Genomic DNA, 16,264 nt, shown 5'->3' with positions numbered 1-16,264 from the left:
CCTTAAGAGCTTCAGAGAGACCCTTTCTGAACCAAGCCGCCAGTGCAGATTCATTCCACAGAGTGAGTACTGACCACTTCCTAAATTTCTGACAATATACTTCTACATCATCCTGACCCTGGCATAAAGCCAGCAAATTTTTCTCAGCCTGATCCACTGAATTAGGCTCATCGTAAAGCAATCCAAGCGCCTGGAAAAACGCATCAACATTACTCAATGCAGGGTCTCCTGGCGCAAGAGAAAACGCCCAGTCCTGTGGGTCGCCGCGCAAAAAAGAAATAATAATCAAAACCTGTTGAATAGGATTACCAGACGAATGAGGTTTCAAGGCCAGAAATAGCTTACAATTATTTTTGAAGCTCAGGAACTTAGTTCTGTCACCAAAAAACAAATCAGGAATAGGAATTCTTGGTTCTAGCATAGATTTCTGATCAATTGTATCTTGAATCTTTTGTATATTTATAACGAGATTATCCATTGAGGAGCACAGAGCCTGAATATCCATGTCCACAGCTGTGTCCTGAAGCACTCTAATGTCTAGGGGAAAAAAAAAAAAAAAAAACTGAAGACAGAGCTGAGGAAAAAAAAATGATGTCAGGACTTCTTTTTTCCCTCTATTGAGAATCATTGGTCTGGCTCCTTGTACTGTTATGCTGTGCTATCAGGCAACACAGTGTGCAGTAATCAGCGCACATACAGTGATATGGCAATAACCCAAAAAACAATAGAACAAGCTCTGAGACGTGGAATCTCTGCAGACTGCAATACCTGAACCTATCCTCACACAACTAAAAGCAGCAGTGGATTGCGCCTAACACTACCTATGCAACTCGACACTGCCTGAGGAGCTGACTAGCCTGAAGATAGAAATACAAGCCTGACTTGCCTCAGAGAAATACCCCAAAGGAATAGGCAGCCCCCCACATATAATGACTGTTAGCAAGATGAAAAGACAAAACGTAGGAATGAAATAGATTCAGCAAAGTGAGGCCCGATATTCTAGACAGAGCGAGGATAGCAAAGAGAACTATGCAGTCTACAAAAAACCCTAAAGCAGAACCACGCAAAGGGGAGCAAAAAGACCCACCGTGCCGAACTAACGGCACGGCGGTGCACCCTTTGCGTCTCAGAGCTTCCAGCAAAAGAGAATAGCACAGCTGGACAGAAAAAACGGAAACAAAAACAAAGTAACACTTATCTAGCAGAGCAGCAGGCCACAGGAAAGATGCAGTAGCTCAGATCCAACACTGGAACATTGACAAGGAGCAAGGAAGACAGACTCAGGTGGAGTTAAATAGCAAGGCAGCCAACGAGCTCACCAAAACACCTGAGGGAGGAAGCCCAGAGGCTGCAATACCACTTGTGACCACAGGAGTGAATTCAGCCACAGAATTCACAACACTCTGGGTGGTTCAGAACACAGGTGTAGACATGGACATTCAAGGTCTGTCCTCTTGGATGGATAATCTCACTACAAGGGTACAAAACATTCAAGATTTTGTGGTTCAGAATCCGATGTCAGAGCCTAGGATTCCAATTCCTGATTTATTTTTTGGTGATAGATCTAAGTTCTTGAATTTCAAAAATAATTGTAAATTGTTTCTTGCCTTGAAACCTCGCTCCTCAGGTGACCCTGTTCAACAAGTAAAGATCATTATTTCTTTGTTACGTGGTGACCCTCAAGACTGGGCATTTTCCCTTGCGCCAGGAGATCCGGCATTGCGTGATGTAGATGCGTTTTTCCTGGCGCTCGGATTGCTTTATGACGAACCTAATTCAGTGGATCAGGCAGAGAAAATCTTGCTGGCTCTATGTCAGGGTCAGGATGAAGCAGAGATATGTTGTCAGAAGTTTAGAAAGTGGTCTGTGCTCACTCAGTGGAATGAATGTGCCCTGGCAGCAATCTTTAAAAAGGGTCTCGCTGAAGCCCTTAAAGATGTCATGGTGGGATTTCCCATGCCTGCTGGTCTGAATGAGCCTATGTCTTTGGCTATTCAGATCGATCGGCGCTTGCGTGAGCGTAAAACTGTGCACCATTTGGCGGTACTATCTGAGCATGGGCCTGAGCCTATGCAGTGTGGTAGGACTTTGACCAGAGCTGAACGGCAGGAACACAGACGTCAGAATGGGCTGTGTTTTTACTGTGGTGACTCCACTCACGCTGTCTCCGATTGTCCTAAGCGCACTAAGCGGTTCGCTAAGTCTGCCACCATTGGTACGGTACAGTCTAAATTTCTTTTGTCCGTTACTCTAATTTGCTCTTTGTCGTCCTATTCTGTTATGGCATTTGTGGATTCAGGCGCTGCCCTGAATTTGATGGACTTGGAGTATGCTAGGCGCTGTGGTTTTTTCTTGGAGCCCTTGCAGCATCCTATTCCATTGAGAGGAATTGATGCTACGCCTTTGGCCAAGAATAAGCTTCAGTACTGGACCCAATTGACCATGTGCATGGCTCCTGCACATCAGGAGGATATCTGTTTTTTGGTGTTACATAATCTGCATGATGTGGTCGTTTTAGGGTTACCATGGCTACAGGTCCATAATCCAGTATTGGACTGGAAATCTATGTCTGTGTCCAGCTGGGGTTGCCAGGGGGTACATGGTGATGTTCCATTTTTGTCAATTTCGTTTTCTACTCCTTCTGAAGTTCCGGAGTTTTTGTCGGATTATCAGGATGTATTTGATGAGCCCAAAGCCAGTGCCCTACCTCCTCATAGGGATTGCGATTGTGCAATTAATTTGATTCCTGGTAGTAAGTTTCCTAAGGGCCGATTGTTCAATTTATCTGTGCCAGAACACGCCGCTATGCGGAGTTATATAAAGGAATCCTTGGAGAAAGGCCATATTCGCTCATCGTCATCACCGTTGGGAGCAGGGTTCATTTTTGTGGCCAAGAAGGATGGTTCTTTGAGACCTTGTATTGATTACCGCCTTCTTAATAAAATTACAGTCAAATTTCAGTATCCTTTGCCGTTGCTGTCAGACTTGTTTGCTCGTATTAAAGGGGCTAGTTGGTTTACCAAGATAGACCTTCGAGGGGCGTATAATCTTGTGCGTATTAAACGGGGCGATGAATGGAAAACAGCATTTAATACGCCCGAGGGCCATTTTGAGTACCTGGTGATGCCATTCGGGCTTTCCAATGCTCCATCAGTATTTCAGTCTTTTATGCATGACATCTTCCGAGAGTACCTGGATAAATTCCTGATTGTGTATTTGGATGATATTTTGGTCTTTTCGGATGATTGGGAGTCTCATGTAACATAGTAACATAGTTAGTAAGGCCGAAAAAAGACATTTGTCCATCCAGTTCAGCCTATATTCCATCATAATAAATCCCCAGATCTACGTCCTTCTACAGAACCTAAATAGTAACATAGATGTGAATAAATGTGAAGCAGGTCAGAATGGTGTTCCAGGTCCTTCGTGCTAATTCCTTGTTTCTGAAGGGGTCAAATTGTCTTTTTGGAGTTCAGAAGGTTTCATTTTTGGGGTTCATTTTTTCCCCTTCTACTGTCAAGATGGACCCTGTTAAAGTCCAGGCCATTCATGATTGGACTCAGCCGACATCTGTGAAGAGCCTGCAAAAGTTCCTGGGCTTTGCTAATTTTTATCGTCGCTTCATCGCTAATTTTTCTAGTGTTGCTAAACCGTTGACTGATTTGACCAAGAAGGGTGCTGATGTGGTCAATTGGTCTTCTGCGGCCGTGGATGCTTTTCAGGAATTGAAGCGTCGTTTTTCTTCTGCCCCTGTGTTGTGCCAGCCAGATGTTTCGCTCCCGTTTCAGGTTGAGGTTGATGCCTCTGAGATTGGGGCAGGGGCTGTTTTGTCGCAAAGACGTTCTGATGGCTCGGGAATGAAGCCATGTGCTTTCTTTTCTAGAAAGTTTTCGCCTGCTGAGCGCAATTATGATGTTGGTAATCGAGAGTTGTTGGCCATGAAGTGGGCATTCGAGGAGTGGCGTCATTGGCTTGAAGGAGCCAAGCATCGCGTGGTGGTCTTGACAGATCACAAAAATTTGACTTATCTTGAGTCTGCCAAACGGTTGAATCCGAGACAGGCTCGATGGGCGTTATTTTTCTCCCGTTTTGATTTTGTGGTTTCGTACCTTCCGGGCTCTAAGAATGTGAAGGCTGATGCCCTGTCAAGGAGTTTTGTGCCTGACTCTCCGGGTGTTTCTGAGCTGGCAGGTATTCTCAAAGAGGGGATAATTTTGTCTGCCATCTCCCCTGATTTGCGGCGGGTGCTGCAAAAATTTCAGGCTGATAGACCTGACCGTTGCCCAGCAGAGAAACTGTTTGTCCCTGATAAATGGACTAGTAGAGTTATCTCTGAGCTTCATTGTTCGGTGTTGGCTGGGCATCCTGGAATTTTTGGTACCAGAGATTTGGTGGCTAGATCCTTTTGGTGGCCGTCTTTGTCACGGGATGTGCGTTCTTTTGTGCAGTCCTGTGGGACTTGTGCTCGGGCTAAGCCCTGCTGTTCTCGTGCTAGTGGGTTGCTTTTGCCCTTGCCGGTCCCGAAAAGGCCCTGGACGCATATTTCTATGGATTTTATTTCGGATCTCCCCGTCTCTCAAAAGATGTCAGTCATTTGGGTGGTTTGTGATCGCTTTTCTAAGATGGTCCATTTGGTACCCTTGTCTAAATTGCCTTCCTCCTCTGATTTGGTGCCATTGTTTTTCCAGCATGTGGTTCGTTTGCATGGCATCCCGGAGAACATCGTTTCGGACAGAGGTTCCCAGTTTGTTTCGAGGTTTTGGCGATCCTTTTGTGCTAGGATGGGCATTGATTTGTCTTTTTCCTCGGCTTTCCATCCTCAGACTAATGGCCAAACCGAACGAACTAATCAGACGTTGGAAACATATCTGAGATGCTTTGTTTCTGCTGATCAGGATAATTGGGTGTCCTTTTTGCCGTTGACTGAGTTTGCCCTTAATAATCGGGCCAGCTCGGCTACTTTGGTTTCGCCGTTTTTCTGCAATTCTGGTTTCCATCCTCGTTTCTCTTCAGGGCAGGTTGAGTCTTCGGACTGTCCTGGTGTGGATACTGTGGTGGACAGGTTGCAGCAGATTTGGACTCATGTGGTGGACAATTTGACCTCGTCCCAGGAGAAGGTTCAACGTTTCGCTAACCGCCGGCGCTGTGTGGGTCCCCGACTTCGTGTTGGGGATTTAGTTTGGTTGTCGTCTCGTTATGTTCCTATGAAGGTTTCCTCTCCTAAGTTTAAGTCTCGTTTAATTGGTCCGTATAAAATTTCTGAGGTTATTAATCCTGTGTCATTTCATTTGGCCCTTCCAGATTCTTTTGCCATCCATAATGTGTTCCATAGGTCGTTATTGCGGAGATACGTGGCGCCTGTGGTTCCATCCGTTGACCCTCCTGCTCCGGTGTTGGTTGAGGGGGAGTTGGAGTATGTGGTGGAGAAGATTTTGGATTCTCGTATTTCGAGACGGAAACTCCAGTACTTGGTCAAGTGGAAGGGTTATGGTCAGGAGGATAATTCCTGGGTTTTTGCCTCTGATGTTCATGCGGCCGATCTGGTTCATGCCTTTCATTTGGCTCATCCTGGTCGGCCTGGGGGCTCTCGTGAGGGTTCGGTGACCCCTCCTCAAGGGGGGGTACTGTTGTGAATTCTGTTGTCGGGCTCCCTCCTGTGGTCATGAATGGTACTTCGGCTGGTTCTGTCCATGGACTTTCTCTGGTGCCTGTGGGTGTATCTGAGTTTCCTTCCACAGGTGACGAGGCTAATTCGTGCTCTATTTAACTCCACTTAGATCTTTGCCCCATGCCAGCTGTCAATGTTGCACTATGGCTCTAGTTCGCTCCTGGATCGTTCTGAGTTCCTGTTGCTCCAGCAGAAGCTAAGTTCCTCTGTGCTATTTTGCTTGTTTGCTATTTTTTCTGTCCAGCTTGCATTTGTCAATATTGCCTTGCTTGCTGGAAGCTCTGGGACGCAGAGGGGCGCCTCCCGCACCGTGAGTCGGTGCGGAAGGTATTTTTCCCTGCACTCTCTGCGTGGTTTTTTGTAGGTTTTTGTGCTGACCGCAAAGTAACCTTTACTATCCTCTGTCTGTTCAGTAAGTCAGGCCTCACTTTGCTAAATCTATTTAATCTCTGTGTTTGTAGTTTCGTCTTTGCTCACAGTCATTATATGTGGGGGGCTGCCTTTTCCTTTGGGGAATTTCTCTGAGGCAAGGTAGGCTTTATTTTTCTATCTTCAGGGCTAGCTAGTTTCTTAGGCTGTGCCAAGTTGCATAGGGAGCGTTAGGCGCAATCCACGGCTATTTCTAGTGTGTTTTGATATGTTTAGGGATTGCGGTCAGCAGAGTTCCCACGTCCCAGAGCTCGTCCTTATTATCAGTAACAATCAGGTCCATTATTTGTCCTAACCACCGTATCTTAACAGCAGACCCTGTAGTATTAGGCAGACCCTGTAGTATTAGGCAGACCCCCATAGGCAGACCAAGTAGTATTAGGCAGACTCCCCATAAGCAGACCCTGTAGCATTAGGCACCCCCCCATAGGCAGACCCTGTAGTATTAGGCAGACCCCCATAGGCAGATCCTGTATTATAAGGCAGCATCCCTTAAAAAAATAAATAAATACTCACCTCTCTTCTTCCTGGTTCCTGCACTGCTCTGAGCTCCCGCTTGTCTCCTGACAGCGGGCACCGGGCAGTGACATCATCGTGCCCCCTGTCAGCGTCGCCGACGTCAGACGCTGACAGGGGGATGATGGCGGAAGGAGCGTAGCGCTCCTTCCCTCATCATTGCAGTCAGCTGTACCAGCTAAATGCTGGTACAGCTGACCCTGCAATGACAGGCGGGGGGACCCACTGCTGGCCCCGGGCCCCCCCTGCCTGCTCAGGGGCCCCTTAGCGGCCGGTGGCAGAGCAGGGAGATCGATTATCCCTGCTCTTCCGAAGAAAGTAACTGTATCGGCGCGCGCAGGTTATCGTAGCGTAGCTCCGGGTGGGCCCCCTCTGAGCACCGGGCACGGGGCACCTGCACCCTTTTCCCCCCGTTAGCTATGCTACTGTGCTGTATAGAGGAACATATAACATTATAACCACCAGGGGCATAAATCAAAGTCATGGGGCTCCATAGAAGAAGTATAATGCAGCACCATAGTCCTCCATATCGTATAATGCATCCCATAGTTCTCCATATAATATGCTGCACAGCCCATAGTGATCCATGTAGTATACTGCACAGCCCATAGTCATCCATAAAGTAAAATGCACCCACAAAGTCACCCATAGCTGTATAATGCACTTCCACAGTCATCCATAAAGTATAATGCACCCCTATAGTCATTCGTAGCAGTATAATGTACTCCCATAGTTATCCATAAAGTATAACGCACCCTCATAGTCATCCATAGTTTATGGCCACTGATTTTTTTTAATAAATAAAATACTCACCGTTCCTTAGTTCCTGCACCTCTCGCGTCCTCTTGTGCTGACTTCGGTCTGTGATGGGCACTCCGCAATACACTTCAACTGTATGTGACTCCACGTATGCGCATTCAGTTGAAGTGTTTGCTGGCCCCTCATCCCCCAGACCCCTGAGCCACCGGGCTCTGCCACAACCACGGTCATTACGCCTCTGTTTTCAACCCCTTCACAACATGTCACGTAAACTTACGCTATATGTCATGTGCCTGACTTTGGTGTGGGTTCACATGCCGAGTTAACATCTTTCTCAGCAGATGATGGCTGATTTAAGTGGATCTCTGCACGCAGCTGTTAACCTGTTAAATCCGGCTGTGAAACTCTGACAGAGGCATGTAACACATGCCAGCAGAGGGCGTGTCCATCGGCTCGCCCATGATCTAATCGCAACCGATGGGTTGCCATAACAGCCGGAGGTCTGCTGAAGACCTCTTGTGCTTGTCATGACCAGTCTCCTGTTAAAGCCAACCTATAACTAATGTTCATAGGAGGTTGTGATTTTCACTATACATAGCAGGGCTCATATACTGTTATGCATAGCATAGGCAATCACAACATTGCAGCTTCAAGTCGCCTATGGGGACTATTATATACAGTAAAAAAACATGTTTTAAAAATCTAAAAAAATACATAAAAGTTCAAATCTCCCTAATTTTGCCTCATTAAAAATATAACAAACATTAAAACTACACATTTGGTATCGCTGTGCTTGTAAAAGTGCAATCTATCAAAATATAAAGCAAATTAATCTGAACGGTAAGCAGCGTAAAAAGAAAAAAAAAAGAAAAATTCCAGAATTATATTTTTTTTGCCTCCCACTATATTATTGCACAATAAGAGATTATCAAAACATCGTATCTACCCCAAAAAGGTATCAGTAAAAACATCAGCTTAGAGGAAAAAACATAACACAGCCTCATATCCCAAAAATTTAAATCTATACGGGTCTTGGAAAATGGCCACACAAACAAAGTTGTTTTTTGTTTTTTTATTAATTTCTGTTTTTGTCCACCACTTTTTTGCAATTTCAATGTACTTGGAGTTTTCTTTCTTGCTTCCCAGTGCATAATATAATAATACAATTGATATAATTCAAAAGTACAACTTGTTCCACAAAACAAGCCCTTATTTGGCTTTGTGGATGGAAAAATAAATAAAAGTTATGGCTCTTGGAAGAAGGGGAGGAGAAAATTGGAACCTTGAAAATCGCCTGGGGGTGAAGGGGTTAATTAACCATTGAACCTTAGGCCCTTTTCACACATCCATATATTTCTGGTACCGGAAAAAAAGAGTACCGGATTTATCTGTGTCCGTGTGTCTACTACGTGTGGCACACATGTGGCAACTGTGTGCCGATCAGTACCACACGGACAGCCGCTGGGGAAGAATTGCTACAGTAAGCGATGTTTCCCAGCGGCTGGTGCTGAAGCCGGCTGTCATCATTCTCCCCTGCTCTGCCGACAAGCAGAGGAGAATGATGCGTGTTATTAAAGTCCAAACTACAGCAGGTAGGGGCTTTTGGGACTGTTGCTCTCATCAACCGACACCTGCTGTCGCTAATAACAGTGACAGTAGGTGCGGAGGATGGGGGTATTTCACAGTATTTCACTGTGATCGTTCAGAAATAAATGCATGAAAAACCTGACGTGGGTTCCTCCTATTTTATTGAACCAACCAGACAAAACTCACAGCTGGGGGCTGCAAACCCCAGTTGTCAGCTTCTGCAAGGTTGGTTATCAAGAATAGAGGGGTTCCCAAGCTGTTTTTTTAAATTATTTAAATAATTTAAAAAAACTGCATGGGGTCCCCCCCCCTTGTTGACATCCAGCCTTGCTAAAGCTCACAGCTGGGGGCTGGTATTCTCAGGCTATTATGGGGCCATTGATATAGGCCCCCAGCCTAAAAAAAGCAGCCCACAGCTGCCCAGAAAAGGCGCATTATTAGATGCTTCTTTTATGGCACTTTGCCTGGCTTTTCCCACTTGCCCTGTAGCGGTGGCAAGTGGGGTATTATTTGTGGGGTTGACGTCACCTGTCAGGTGACATCAAGCCCACAGCTTAGTAATGGAGAGGCGTCTATAAGACATCTATCCATTACTAATCCTCTAGTTGTAATGTTAAATAAAGACATGGCCAGAATAAAGTCCTTTATTTGAAAAAATTACACAAACTCCTTTAATGTTCGAAATTAAACCATACTTACTGCAACACATAATTCCCGACGCCCTTGATCTCCTGTAATAAAACTAAAATTATAGATCAACAATTTACCATACCTGTCCATCATTGTGTCCCATGCTGTAATCCAAGTCTGGGGGCTAAATAGTTTTCAACCAGGACAGTGCCAAGATGTGACCGTTCCGGGTGAAAACCACTGGTGAATTAGCTGCAGAAAGTGCAGCATCATTCACCAGCAGTGACATCATTACCGACTTTTTTCCATGGTCCAGAGGTCACCTCAGTTCACCCCAGCCATGATGATGTCACCGCTGGTGAATGATGCTGAGCTTTCTGCAGCTCATTCACCAGTGCTTTTCAGCTGGGACGGTCACATCTTGGCACCATTACTAAGCTGTGGGCTTGATGTCACCTGAAAGGTGACATCAACCTCACAAATATTACCCCACTTGCCACTGCTACAGGGCAAGTGGGAAGAGCCGGGCAAAGTGCCATAAAAGCAGCATCTAATAGATGTGCCTTTTCTAGGCAGCTGCGGGCTGCTGTTTTTAGGCTGGGAGGGCCTATATCAATGGCCCTTTACCAGTCTGAGAATAGCAGCCCCCAGCTATGAGCTTTAGAAAGGCTGTTTGTCAAAAATGGGGGGACCCCATGCCATTTTTTAAAATTATTTATTTAAGTAATTAAAAAAACAGCGTGGGAACCCCTCTATTCTTGATAATCAACCCTGCAGAAGCTGACAGCTGGGGGTTGCAGCCCCCAGCTGTGAGCTTTGTCTGGTTGGTTCAATAAAATAAGGGGGAACACACGTCAGGTTTTTCATTCATTTAGTTCCGAACGATCACACTCGGCAGCTGCAGAATACCCCTATCCTCCGCACCTACTGTCACTGTTATTAGCAGCAGCAGGTGTCGGATGATGGGGGTAAAAGTCCCAAAAGCCCCCACCTGCTGTCGTTCGGACATTAATATAATGCTCATCATTCTCCTCTGCTCGTCAGCAGAGAAGGGGAGAACGATGAGATACGGCTTTAGCACCAGCCGCAGAGGAACAGCGCTTACTGTAGCACTTCTTCTCCGGCAGCTGTCCGTATCACATGCAGGACATCAAAGTGTTTTCTCTATGTACATGTGTGCGGGACGTTTCGCTGTCCATGCTGAAGGCAAAAAACGGACAGGTCAACGTGTTTTACCCACGGACACACGATCCGTGGAAACACACTGACATGTGCACAGACCCATTCATTTGAATGGGTCTACATGTGTACGTGTCTCCGGTACATGTGGAAACTGGCACCACACATACCGGAGACACAGACTTGTGAAAGAAGCCTTACATATTGTAATAAGCTTTGTGCAATGCATAGACTTTTGTTGGTTATGACTGATGAAGACAATGTGTTTGTATGACTACATTCCTTTAGTGTTATTCTTTTTGTAAAAGCAAATAAAGAGAAGCTTTTAAAGAAAAAAAAAAAGAAAAAAACCTATTCAAAGCTAACTCGTAGTTATTTGTGTTCCGTCAGAAGAACATTTTGTGCAGAAATCAAACTGGTCATGTCTCTCTCAGAGATAAGATCTTCCTGCTGATTGAGATGTAGATCCATTCTATCACATCGCCCACTTCTTCCTCACCAATACGCTTGCTGGAGGCAAAGGTGGCCAATTGTGACCTACGTTCATTATTACTTCTCTTCCCATGGCTGATGCCAGTAGAGGTAATGGAGCTTCTGCTGCTGCTAGCAGCTGCCACATTCTTTGCCATAGTATGTTTTTTATCTGTTTCACTATCCCGCCCATTGACTTTTTTCTTTTACCATGCATTTTGTATAAACTATAACTAACTTTTGCCAATATTTTCAACCCCAATTATTGCACCTTTACTAAAAGAACAAGAAATGCTAGGTAGGTACATGAACATAAAGTAAAATGGGCAGACTGCAATATACAGGGGCTTCTCACTAAATTAGAATATCATCAAAATGGTAATTTAACTCAGTTCTTCAATACAAAAAGTGAAACTCATATATTATATAGAATCATTACAAACAGAGTGTTCTATTTCAAATGTTTATTTCTGTTAATGTTGATGATTATCGCTTACAGCCAATGAAAACCCAAAAGTCATTATCTCAGTAAATTAGAATAATTAATAAAAACACCTACAAAGGCTTTCTAAGAGTTCAAAAAGGCCCCTTAGTCGGTTTCAGTGAGCTCCACAATCATGGGGAAGAAATGACACTCCACAAGGAGGGTAAGCCACAAAAGGTCATTGCTAAAGAAACTGGCTGTTCACAGAGTACTGTATCCAGGCCTATTAATGGAAAGTTGAGTGGAAGGAAAAAGTGTGGTAGAGAAAGGTGGACAAGCAATCAGGATAACCACAGTCTTGAAAGGATTGTTAGGAAAAGGTCACTCAATAATTTGGAGTAGATACACAAGGAGTGGACTGCAGCTGGAACCATTGCTTCAAAGGCCACCACAAAGAGACATATCCAGGACATGGGCTACAAGTGTCGCATTCCTTGTGTCAAGCCACTCATGACCAATAGACAGCGCCAGAAGCGTCTTACCTGGGCCAAGGAGAAAAAGAACTGCACTGTTACTCAGTGGTCCGAGGTATTGTTTTCAGATGAAAGTAAATTTTGCATTTCATTTGGAAATCAAGATCCCAGAGTCTGGAGGAAGAGTGGAGAGGCCACAATCCAAGCTGCTTGAGGTCTATTGTGGAGTTTATTATTATTATTATTATTATTTATTATAGGTTTCCCCAATCAGTGATGGTTCGGGGAGCCATGTCATCTGCTGGTGTAGGTCCACTGTGTTTTTTCAAGACCAAAGTCAGCGCAGCGGAATACCAGGAAATTTTAGAGCACTTCATGGTCCCTCTGCCAACAAGCTTTATGGAGATGGAAATTTCATTCTCCAGCAGGACTTAGCACCCGTCCACACGCCAAAAATTACTGGCAGATAACACAAAAGGGGCATCAATTTCTCGACAGTAGAAATGGTATAATAGTGACCTAATTTTGTGAGACGCACATGTAAGTGTGGCGTGTACAGTGGTCAAATTAACACTAGTAAAACAGGTGTTCAAAAGCAACATGCACAGCTAAATGTCTCATCTTTTCCCTCCTTTTTAATTTTTGTTTTAAACTAAATTCATCCCCCTTTAAAAAAAGGATGAAGTAAGAAATGCTGTTTATCCTATTTTTTGGAATTTAAGACACACTTTTTTACCCCAAATTTGAGAGGAAAATGGGGGTACGTCTTGTAATGGGGCAGCTGCAGTGGAGCAGGGTCACAGGAGATGGGGTCCCTACTGTAGGAGGCCGGTGGTGTCAGGAGTGGAGCGAAGCTGAGAACTCTGTGCTGGAAGGAGGGGGTGTCTTGGCTCTCGACATCTCAATCAGCGCAAGTTCCGCCTCTGGTGGCCATTTTCTTGAGGCCCACCACAGGGATATCAATGGAACGGGGACTCCGCTCACCGCCGACATTTTATGACAGTCCAGTGCCCGCAGCCTTGCACTGCCAGGACACCCCCTCCTCCCAGCACGGGTCCTGCAGAATCGTTCATTTGTGCTCCTGCCGGCCTCCCGCAGCAGTGACCCTGCTTCCTGTGAAGCTACTCCACTGCAAGCTATCATAAAATCAGACTATAAAATGCACCACCATTTTGTTTAAAACTTTTTTTCCTATTTTCCTACCCCAAATTTGAGGTGCGTCTTATAACCCACAAAATACGGTACATAACCCTTCCTTATATCTACCTTATAGCAGACTTGGGCATAACAAAAACTAACAAAGTAGAAAGCTAGAAAATCAAAGCATAAAATTGAAACCTAATGATTCTGCATTTGAAGTATATTAAATTGATATATTTCAGATTAGCTGAACTTGAAATAAAATACCGTACTCTGTTCTGGATTTGAGGAAGGGAAAAAAAACATTGTTTTACATTGGAAAAAGAAATTGCTCAATATTTGCCCAATAGTTTAAATAACATTCAGTGGAAAGGGTCAGCACTCAGCTGCACAGAACACGATGGTGATGATTACTCTCTTACTATTTTACCCTCGGGTTCACACGATGTGGTTTTGATATGTATTTGATATTAGCCAAAACAAGTAAGGAACATACAAGTACGGTAATTGATTTACAACCGATACAATGATTTGAGTAAGGCATTTAGAAATTCATGCACATGTTGTAGGAACACTTCCATTCCATGTACAGAATATTTTTTTTGGGTCTGAAACCAAGTTACATGTTTAAACATTTAGGCTAAGTTCCCATGATGAGTAATTGGTGAGTTTTTGATATTGCAGATTTTCTGAAGCAATTCTGCACCTATTGGGTAAATTAGGTTAATTATTAAGTTTTCTCATTGTGTTTTCTGAGTGCGTTTTTTTTATATTTGTTTTTATCTCGCTTTTGACAATGTAAGTCTTGACTTTGTTGTGGTATGTCATGCTTTAACCCCTTTAGGATGTAGATTAATGACCAGGCCTAAACTTTGAAATCTGACCAGTGTCAGGTTATGTGGTAATAACTTTGGAACGCTTTGAAGGATCCCACTTGTTCTGAGTATTTTTTTGTGACACATTGTATTTCATGGTAGTGGCAAAATTTGTTCGATATGACTTGCGTTTATTTATGAAAAAATTGAAAATTTGGCAAAAAATTTGAAAATTTCATAATTTTCATAATTTTTATGCCCTCAAATCAGAGAGTCATACCAAACAAAATAGTTATTAAATAACTTTTCCTGCATGTATACTTTACATCAGCACAATTTTTGAAACATACCGTATTTTTAGGACTATAAGACGCACCGGACCATAAGACGCACATAGGTTTTAGAGGAGGAAATTAGGAAAAAAAACTGAAGCAAAAAAATGTGGTCAATTCTGTATTTAGGATCACCTATCCTGGTAAATATGGTCCGCTCATCCCTATCCTGGTATGTATGGCCCTCATCCCCATCCTGGTGTGCATGGCCCCATCCTTATTCTGGTATGATTGGCCCCATCCCAGTCCTGGTATGCATGGTCCCCTTCTTACTCTGATATGATTGGCCCCATCCTGTTCCTGGTTTGATTGATTGGCCCTATCCAGGTCCTGGTATGATTGATTGGTCCCATCCAGTTCCTGGTATGATTAATTGGTCGCATCCAGTTCCTGGTATGATTGATTGGCCCCATTCCTGGTATGATTGATTGGCCCCATCCAGTTCCTGGTATGATTGATTGGCCCCATCCTGTTTCTGGTATACATGGCCCCATCCAGTTCCTGGTATGATTGATTGGCCCCATCCCATTCCTGGTATGATTGTTTGGCCCCATCCAGTTCCTGCTATGATTGATTGGCCTCATCCCATTCCTGGTATGATTGATTGGCCCCATCCAGTTCCTGGTATGATTAATTGGCCGCATCCAGTTCCTGGTATGATTGATTGGCCCCATTCCTGGTATGATTGATTGGCCCCATCCAGTTCCTGGTATGATTGATTGGCCTCATCCCATTCCTGGTATGATTGATTGGCCCCATCCAGTTCCTGGTATGATTGATTGGCCTCATCCCATTCCTGGTATGATTGATTGGCCCCATCCAGTTCCTGGTATGATTAATTGGTCGCATCCAGTTCCTGGTATGATTGATTGGCCCCATCCAGTTCCTGGTATGATTGATTGGCCTCATCCCATTCCTGGTATGATTGATTGGCCCCATCCAGTTCCTGGTATGATTGATTGGCCTCATCCCATTCCTGGTATGATTGATTGGCCCCATCCAGTTCCTGGTATGATTAATTGGCCACATCCAGTTCCTGGTATGATTGATTGGCCCCATCCCATTCCTGGTATGATCGATTGGCCCCTTCCCGCTCCTGGTATGATTGATTGGCCCCATCCTTTACTGGTATGACTGATTGGCCCCTTCCAGTTCCTGGTATGATTGAATGGCCCCATCCCTTTACTGGTATGACTGATTGATTACATAACCCTTCCTTATATCTACCTTATAGCAGACTTGGGCATAACAGTTCCTGGTATGATTGAATGGCCCCATCCCTTCACTGGTATGACTTATTGGCCCCATCCAGTTCCTGGTACGATTGATTGGCCCCATCCCTTGCTGGTGTGATTGGTCCCATCCCGTTCCTGGTATACATGGCCCAATCAGAAAAGATTAAAAAACAAACCTTTATTCTTACCTTCCTCCGCTCCCTCACAGTCGCAGCGTCCTGCTCCAGTGCAGCAGCTGCTTAAAGGGAACCTGTCACCTGAATTTGGCGGGACCGGTTTTGGGTCATATGGGCGGAGTTTTCAGGTGTTTGATTCACCCTTTCCTTACCCGCTGGCTGCAATATTGGATTGAAGTTCATTCTCTGTCCTCCGTAGTACACGCTTGCGCAAGGCAAGATTGGATTGAAGTTCATTCTCTGTCCTCCGTAGTACACGCCTGCGCAAGGCAATCTTGCCTTGCGCAGGCGTGTACTACGGAGGACAAAGAATGAACTTCAATCCAATATTGCGGCCAGCATGCAGCCAGCGGGTCAGGAAAGGGTGAATCAAACACCCGAAAACTCCACCCATATGACCAGGGCCGTATTTGCCACTAGGCACTTGAGG

This window comes from Ranitomeya imitator, chromosome 2, assembly GCF_032444005.1.
Source record: "Ranitomeya imitator isolate aRanImi1 chromosome 2, aRanImi1.pri, whole genome shotgun sequence".
Taxonomy (NCBI): Eukaryota; Metazoa; Chordata; class Amphibia; order Anura; family Dendrobatidae; genus Ranitomeya; species Ranitomeya imitator.
This window is presented reverse-complemented; position numbering follows the sequence as displayed.